The sequence below is a fragment of the Cyprinodon tularosa genome, unplaced genomic scaffold, assembly GCF_016077235.1.
Source record: "Cyprinodon tularosa strain WSP-4 unplaced genomic scaffold, ASM1607723v1 ctg1503, whole genome shotgun sequence".
NCBI lineage: Eukaryota > Metazoa > Chordata > Actinopteri > Cyprinodontiformes > Cyprinodontidae > Cyprinodon > Cyprinodon tularosa.
In genome coordinates, this window is record NW_024038336.1 from 42,077 (window position 1) to 50,751 (window position 8,675).

The window sequence follows — 8,675 nt, forward strand, 5'->3', positions numbered from 1 at the left end:
ATGTTCCCTGTTCTTCAGAACCATAGGTCAGTTTGTATGTCCACAGTGAAGCCCTACTTTCACAACTATGCTGCTCCTGTCCAGCCAGCTGTGATCCCAAAACCCCTGCAAGACCGTCTGCGCGACCCAAAGTTTGAAAATGCTCCACCAGCTGTCCTTCTCCAGCACTGTGAGACAGTGAAAGACATTGCAGCTGCATATTATTGCACGTCGTTATATTACAATACAATTATAGATTATATTATTGTATATCATGACATATTGCATCGCAGCCTTTATTTATACAATTTAAGAAATGCATATTGTTAAAAGTAATTATATAAGACATTGCACTAACATTGTTTTTTAATGTGTACTATAGTACCGGTAATAATTTGCACTACTTCAAATGTTATTGATATCTGTTATTACTTAATTTGATCTACCTCCAATTTTTATGTTTGTAATTGATGTTTCATAAATACGTATTTTTTATTACTTTGGAATTTTTTTTATACATAGACATTTTTTATAAAAAGCATAGTATTTCGTATTATTACATTGTATTGTTATATTTGCATATTATTGCACGTTGTTATATTATACAATTATAGATTATATTATTGTATATCATGACATATTGCATCGCAGCCTTTATTTATACAATTTAAGTAATGCATATTATTATAAATACTTATATAAGAATTTGCACTAACAGTGTTTAACTGTTAATGTTTACTATAACTACAATTTGTATAATAATAATTTGCAATATCTCCACTTTCCATTTCTCCATTGATGTTTCATTAAGACCGACTTATTAATAGGATTGAACATTTTGTATAAATACATACTATGTTATTGTAAGTAATTGCACTGCATTTTCATCGCGTCCATTTTTTATTTGTAACCATTTACCTACAAGCATTCAAACTGCACTGCACTGTTCTGCGCTACACTGTGTTCTCAAGTTTCACTACTTGCAAATAAACACTGAAAAGGATCTGATCGTTTGAGACCTCTTGCTTTTGGGTATGGATGCAAAACACACCTATGGCTAAAAAACAACCCACTTGTTAAATGTTTGCTTAGAGTGTATTGTTGATACAAAGAAATTGTCAATTCCATATTGAGCATCAATCTTTTCTTTAATACAGTAATTCATAAACACCAGAATAAAGTGGTTGACTTTAAGGTGTGGAAGTCCAGAGTAGTATTTCACTTTGACGGTGTCTTTCTTCAGGAAATCTTCATCCATTTTTCTCTGGCCAAGCTCACGTTTCAGGGTCCTGTTCTCCTCCAGCAGCCGGTTGATTTCAGCACGCCGGCGCTGACAGAAGTCACATTCTGTCAGCGGTGTCTGCTCAGCTCCATCCTCAGCTGGTGCTGGTGTCTCCACTATGGATAAAATAAGGACATCTTTTAGCTAAATGTGCATCATGCAGCTGAAAAAGCCACAAAAGCAACATACGGTGTTGAATCTGCTGGCTCTGTAAGGCTTACAGGGGGGAACAAGGTCATCAATAGCTGTCTCATCCTCGCAGGTGTACTGTCAGTCCTTTGCCGTTTTCTCTTTTCCTGTCTCTCATAGCGTGCAGTCTGTGTGGCCTTTATCTCAGTGTGGCCCAAGTGTAGTGATGGTGCCCAATCCGGATGCGAGGTGTACATTTCATTTGCTGGTTTTCCTGGTGACACAATTTAAAATTATTATCCACAGCAGCAGTGTTGAACACATATAGAACCATAATGTTATCAATGATCCTCAATATACACATTATTATATTGTATTATATGATTACATTACATTACAAGACGGCTGGTAAGCGCTAGGATCAGCAAAATTTATAAGTGGTGCTATGACAGCTGTCAACCTCAGGGTTTTTTTTGAAAATGGAGAGGGATGTCCCTGTCCTTGTAGGAACTGGCAGTGTGTTCTACCAAAGAGGATAAAATGCTATATCAACCAACGAGGATGAAAATGCTATATCAACAGTCTCTGGGCGCGCGTTCATGCATGTATGTGGTGCCACGGATGAAGGAAGGAAACACTGTAGGCTATAAAATAAAACCGTGCATCTTTAACTTACCAGAATGAAAATGCAGTGAACACACTCGCATTGACATCAGGATACTGTGGAAAGTTCTGTTCTGTCGTCTTACAGCCGCGATCCAAGCTAGCCGACGACTTTTTGTTATCTGTGAAACTTGGTCTCCGTGTTTGCGCCTCCAGGCAGGACAGCGGTGGAAAGTTATCCCATTTTGTAGGTTTTTCCCTCGGCGATCATGTGATGCGCTGTTACAGCCCACAATACAGCAACGGTTTACCATGGTTGAAATCCAGTTACGGTGAAATTAAACGAAATAAAACACGGCTGAGAGGGAGAACACAGGCAATAGTCTAAGGAAGCCGTAAAGTGCGCCGTCAACATGGTCACGACGACCAAGCCCTATTGCGAGGTAACGCAAAAGGTTTTGCGAGGGAACGCAAAAGTTTTTGCGAGGGAACGCAAAAGTATTGCGAGGTAACGCAAAAGTATTGCGAGGGAACGCAAAAGTATTGCGAGGGAACGCAAAAGTTTTGCGAGGTAACGCAAAAGAAAAAAAAATCCCCATGTCCCCTAGGGGGCTCCGTATTTTTGTACACATTGGGTGCGTCTCAATTCGCAGGCTGCGTACTTGGTAGTACGCATTTTGAGGCCGGTGACGTCACAACGCTGCGCGGAGGCCGTCCCATTTGGCAAAAATTCTGAGGACGCTTAACATGCAGCCTTAAAATGCGTCCTCCTTTTCCCCGAATTCTGAGGATGCATCGCTACCGTCCTTAGTGGCCTCGCCTCCCGCTAGATTTCCCGAGGTGCTTTGCGCTTTTTTTTTTTTTTTTTTTTTTTTTTGGTTGAAGAAAAAGAAGAAGAAGAAAGTCGGATTTTCTTCAAATTACGGACAACCGCAAGCAGCAGCAGCGCCGACAGTAGTGCGGAGAACACCTTTAAATGTAAGTAGTTTGTTTTTTTGTTTTTTTAATGAACATCTATTAAAATACATGACGGTAACGGAGCCACCGGAATGTGTAGGAGCAGCAAAAGCTAAAGCTTAGAGCTAACTAGTTGATACGTGATGTTCATCAACAATTAAAAGCCTTCATACAAATGTCACTATTTTTATTTTAACCTACATCTTACTGTACTGATAGCCGTATCCCTCACTAATCAGATCATTTTATTCTCATACAGTTTATAACAAAGGATTAGAGCTGTTAAAGCTTAATGCAGCTGAAGAAAGTCCAGCTGTACTGGGCTGTTAATACTGCAAACATTTTCTTTTAATACTCAATAATGTATAGTTTATTTACAGTACAGTATAATAAGGTTTAAAGTATAATTCGCTTGAAGAACAATACAGGCATAATTATACAGAACAGTTATTTTGCCTGTTGACTTAACAGAAATATGCTTTACATGTCATTTTGTTCCAGGGAGCAGACAGAGGAGTGGATAAAATGACCACTTCATCATCGGGGCCAAAGATACTGCTGCAGTCAGATGGAGGGAAGAGTTGAGGCAGAATTCCATCTACATGTTGCATTTCTATGTAAAAGTCACACAAGTTAAAAGAAGTCCTGTTCAAACACCAACGTACAAATATAATCTTTTGATCACAACAAATGATGCTCAGATGCCACTTTTTGTAAATCTCATATTTGTGATAGAAGTGATCCTTGTGTGGGACAACTTAAAAAAAAAATACAAAGTATGTTCAGGTTTGGATAATGTAATGAAACACACACACACCTATATATATATATATGTGTATATATATATGTGTGTGTATATATATATATATATATATATATATATATATATATATATATATATATATATATATATATATATATATATATATATATATATATATATATATGTATATGTATGTGTGTGTGTAGGGAAATTACATCTTTCATTTATTATATTCATGTTAATTTACACTTTGAGTAAGCTTGAAAAAGTAATCTCCAGGTTACCATTCCAGTCTTTTTCAGTGGTATTTCATCAACCCATCCAAATCATGAAACCTTCCTTTTTTCTAGCTTTAAAGAAACACTACAGAAAATAGCATCTGTTGACACACATTGTTTTCCTCTACTTTAGGAATGCAAAGATCCTTGGACAGGGCAGGGGGTCAGTGGGAATCCTACTGCTGCCACCAGGCCCTGGTTTGTCCTCATGGATGAGGTATTAGGACGGAGGCCCTCTATTGCCCCACCTGTCCTAATTGCCTCCATCCCTGAGGAAACACCAGGGCTAGATGCAGAGATGGGAAGTAACGAAGTACAAATACTTCATTACTGTACTCAAGTAGATTTTTCTGATATTTTTACTTTACTTTACTACTTATTTTTATGGCAACTTTTTACTTCTACTCCTTACATTTTTACACAAATATCTGTACTTTCTACTCCTTACATTTTAAAAAATTGGCTCGTTACTTTAGTTTTGAATCATTTCAATGGAGTTACCGTTATTATTTTTCACGTCATCAATACCAAATTCAATCTAATTGGTTGGGAATCTACGTTGCATTTGACGCACCGCTACAAGATGAATCGACAGATTCGGCGGAATTCATTGGCGGCAAATCATTGCAGCTTGGTGGCGGTGGCGTTAGCATAGTAGCATGGACGACGAGATGATTGAAAATGAACACAACGGAGATCTAGTCCTATTGGCAGACATCCATTTAAAAATGTAGGCAACAGCATGAAAAAAGTGGTTTCTACTTTTACTTTTATACTTTAAGTAAATTTATAAGCCTGTACTTTGTTACTTTTACTTGAGTAAAGAAGTTTAATCAGTACTTCCACTTTTACCAGAGTATTTTTTAACACAAGTATCTGTACTTTTACTCAAGTACGGAAAGTGAGTACTTTTGCCATCTCTGGCTAGATGCTGCAGAGGCTGAGCAGCATCAGGGTGACGATGAGGAAGAGAATGAGGATGAGAGAGGAGGGAAAGGAGGAAGAGAAGAAGGAGTGACGAGTTGGTGGATTTAATCAGGGAGGATATCAGATGGCAGAGGGAGGCGGGAAAGGATGGACAGATTATTTCAGTTATTGGAGAGGATGGTGGACAGATGTTATTATTTTTTTGGTGTTTTTTTTTAACAAGTTGAAGTTCTGTGTTGCTGTTATGGTTAAATTAAATTATTAATTTTTTTATAAAAGTTATTGCTGTCGGTGTGTTCTTAAAGTCATTTAACCTTTTTACATGATGTTTCATCACTTCTTTATAATTTAAGTAAACTTAGAACAACTTCTCAGTGACAGTTTATTTTTAGAGAAGCAAGTATTTACAATAAACTATTAAAACATTTTTAACTATTGACATTAGATTTTAAAATTAACTACTACAACTATTTACAAAAGATATACAGTAAATATTACTAAAGAACATATATATACAATTGTGACTGAGCAGGAGTCCCTGGTGGGGCTGCTGGACTGGATGGGATGCCACACAGATGAGCTTGGAGTCTTCTGACTGCGAGTGGGACATCATCTGGGGGGTGGGGGGGATGCCTCTCTCCACTGCTGATCCAATCGATGGCTGCCATGTTACAAAAAATGTTCAAAAAGACGCAGAAAATACTGACTTTACTAAAACTGTTTTTATAACCCTGAAATGAGAACAGCTAAAATGTGATTCTACTTGCCATCTAAATGTAACGGTGGTCGGTTAGACCCTCCTCCAGGGCAGACAGCTCGGCAGACAGCTGGTCCCTCCAGTGAGCACCACTGACTGCCTCCTACACCTTCTCCCCCTCCTCATCCTCTGGCATGTCGTCCTGCTCTTCATCCTCTGGGGCTGTTATGACCTGTAGAAAAAAAAAGACAAAAATATTTATTTTTATTCAGTCATCTATCTTTTTTCCTTATCTTTATTACATGATTTATTAGAAATTAAATTTTACTTCATCTAGATCCACTATTTAACTTATTTTTTATGTTTTTATATTTAGATTTTTTTTTCCTGTATTATGTTTATATATATATATATATATATATATATATATATATATATATATATATATATATATATATATATATATATATATATATATATATATATATATATATATATATATATATATATAAAATTTCAAATAAAATCAGGCAGTAAGGGGATAACAATTTAGACAAAAAGGATTTATTTCTCAACAGTTTGGCTTCTCAACACAACATTAGTAATGGTGAAAGTAGTGATTTAAGTCAGTTATTTACAGGGTTTGTACACATTTAACTATTCAATTCAAATTACTAAAGTTACAAACAAATAAATCACAAACTTACAAATAAATATAAAACTTGATATTTAAACCTATTCATCAATCTGCTGACAAGCGTTTATTTAATAACTGGTATATTCTGATCATTAGCAGGCCCCTGTGGGTTAGAATAATAACAGGTAGATCTTACCTCTCCACTGCGCTCTGCCAGCCTGAGAAAAATCCGTCGCAGGTTTTGCTGCCGCCGAAGCCGTCAAAGCGACTATCCTCCTCCAATAACAAGTAAATAAAAAAATAAAAATGTCCATATCTATTTTTTTGTTGTTTCTTTCCGTATTTCTCGAGCTGTCGGATTTTGTTTCGCGCTGTGTTTGGGGTAAACGTGATGACGTCATGTCGCAACCAGGAAGTGCTCCAAAGGCTAGACCGTCCCATTTACCAATGCCTGAGGATCCTCCGGAGCAGCCTACCAAGTCTGGGTCCTCCGGAGGCTAGGTAGGCTGCATCCTCGGAAGTACGCAGCCTGCGAATTGAGACGCAGCCAAAGAGTCGATGCAATCAGCTGGTTTTCCTTAGATAGAAAACTTTGAATCAATCTGACTGGATGATCTAGTGAACTGAAAAGTGCCTTGAGATGATGTGTGTTGTGAATTGGAAATATAGAAATAAATTGAACTGAATCAAAAAACTGAATTAACAACAGAGCAGATTATATATTCCATCATTTAAAACATTTTAAACAAGGGCAAAGACTGGAAACCAAACCATAAATAAGAGGAAAATTAGAGACCAGCACTAATAAACCTCCTCAGTTATTATTTTAATCAAATTAAATTACTTTGTGCCTCACCTGGATGCATGAATATGATTGGTTGATTCATTAGAAAGTTAGAGCCCAATCAAACGAATAAAGCAGAACAATGCTGAGGTTCTTGTGGAACACTAAGCTGCTTTTCTCTCTTAGCCATCAGATGTGACAGCTTCATAGGATGCTAGGAGCTTTTTAGAAATCAAAGTGCTAAAGGGGTCTGAAAAGTGGCTAAATATAGCGACTAAAGCGCTAAGTTGGCAACACTGCTCTTTGCATGGTTTGTTTTCAAATGGTTTGCTGCTGTCTGTTTGGACCTTTCTGAACATGTGCAGCAAATGGACTGATCCAATATGGTGGACACTGAAGGGGGGGGGGCTGAGACACACTTAATATTATCAGCGTTCTGGCAAACCAAGACAACTGTAATGGTCTATGACATATAAACCGTAATAACATATAATATTTAGAAATATGAAGATGTGTAAGGTGTGGGATACAGCTTCCTCTCAGCTGCTGCTTTATTTTTGATCTTTGTGAAATGTTTTTTAACCCTTTGATAGCTGTTGTTGCTAATAAGCATTACACTACAAAAAATGTGAATCAAAATATTTTTTTCCTAAAATAATAGCATTTTTCTGATTTGAGCAGGTAAGTGAGACATTTTGCCATTGGAACAAGACAACGTACATTAAAAATAAGAAAAAACAACAACTGCAGTATTGTTTTACTCATTTCAAGTGCATAATATCGAATTATCTTATTTTAATGGTAAAATGCTCATTCCATTGGCAGATAATCTTATTTTGCTACTCATATTACGGGTAAATACACTTATTTTAAGACATTTTTACTCCTTTTCAGAACATTTTTGCAGTGTAGGCAAACAGCCGCCATAGCGTTTTTGCATCACCCCAGTGCTAGCCACAGAGTATGTTAGTATGTAGTTATAACTGCTGTTGCAAAATATACTTTACCTTCATTTCCATATATTTAATAACATTGACTGCTTTAATTTGGCATCTCATTGAAGGGGAAAAACACGCACAAAATGTCTTTTTATCTGTATATGTACATCATTCCAGACTTCAAGGGGTTAATCTCTAGAAAATGTGTCAGAAAAATGTAAAAACTTTGCCTGTTTTTTCAGCTAAAATGGATCCATGAAGGGGAAATCAAAAGGTGATCTGCACCAGCAGCATGGCTCTGTTCTTCCCAGCAGGCTGAAGCACTCTGAGCTGTTAGCTTAGCTCTGAAATAACACCACCTTTGTTCCAGACGCAGAGGAAAGCAGGCGTGAAGAGGCTCCGACTGGATCTGACCTCCTCTCATTCGGAGCAGAAACCATTGATGGATGATCAAACTGGACCAGAGGACTCAGTCTCTGACCTCTGACCTTCTGATGACTCAGAGGCAGTGGTGGTTCTACACTAAATGTACCAGGGGGCCAGGAGGGGGCCAGCGTTGTTTTCATGGGGGCCCAGAAAAGCATGAAATAAAGAAAGGGTTAGGGATTCAAATATATTAATATAGCTGCATAAAGTGACATTTCTATTCAATTCGGTTTAACTAAAATTCTATTTCTTATTAGCTCAATATACATTTAGAA

At 37.2% G+C, this 8,675-nt stretch overlaps 1 long non-coding RNA gene across 1 annotated transcript; it reads left to right on the forward strand.

Annotated features, from left to right (window-relative positions):
- The first annotated feature begins 2,912 nt into the window (after positions 1 to 2,912).
- LOC119779745 lies at positions 2,913 to 3,720 on the forward strand. Its single transcript, XR_005280281.1, has 2 exons — positions 2,913 to 2,971; positions 3,452 to 3,720. It is a non-coding gene; the product is annotated as an uncharacterized LOC119779745 (long non-coding RNA).
- Positions 3,721 to 8,675: the final 4,955 nt, after the last annotated feature.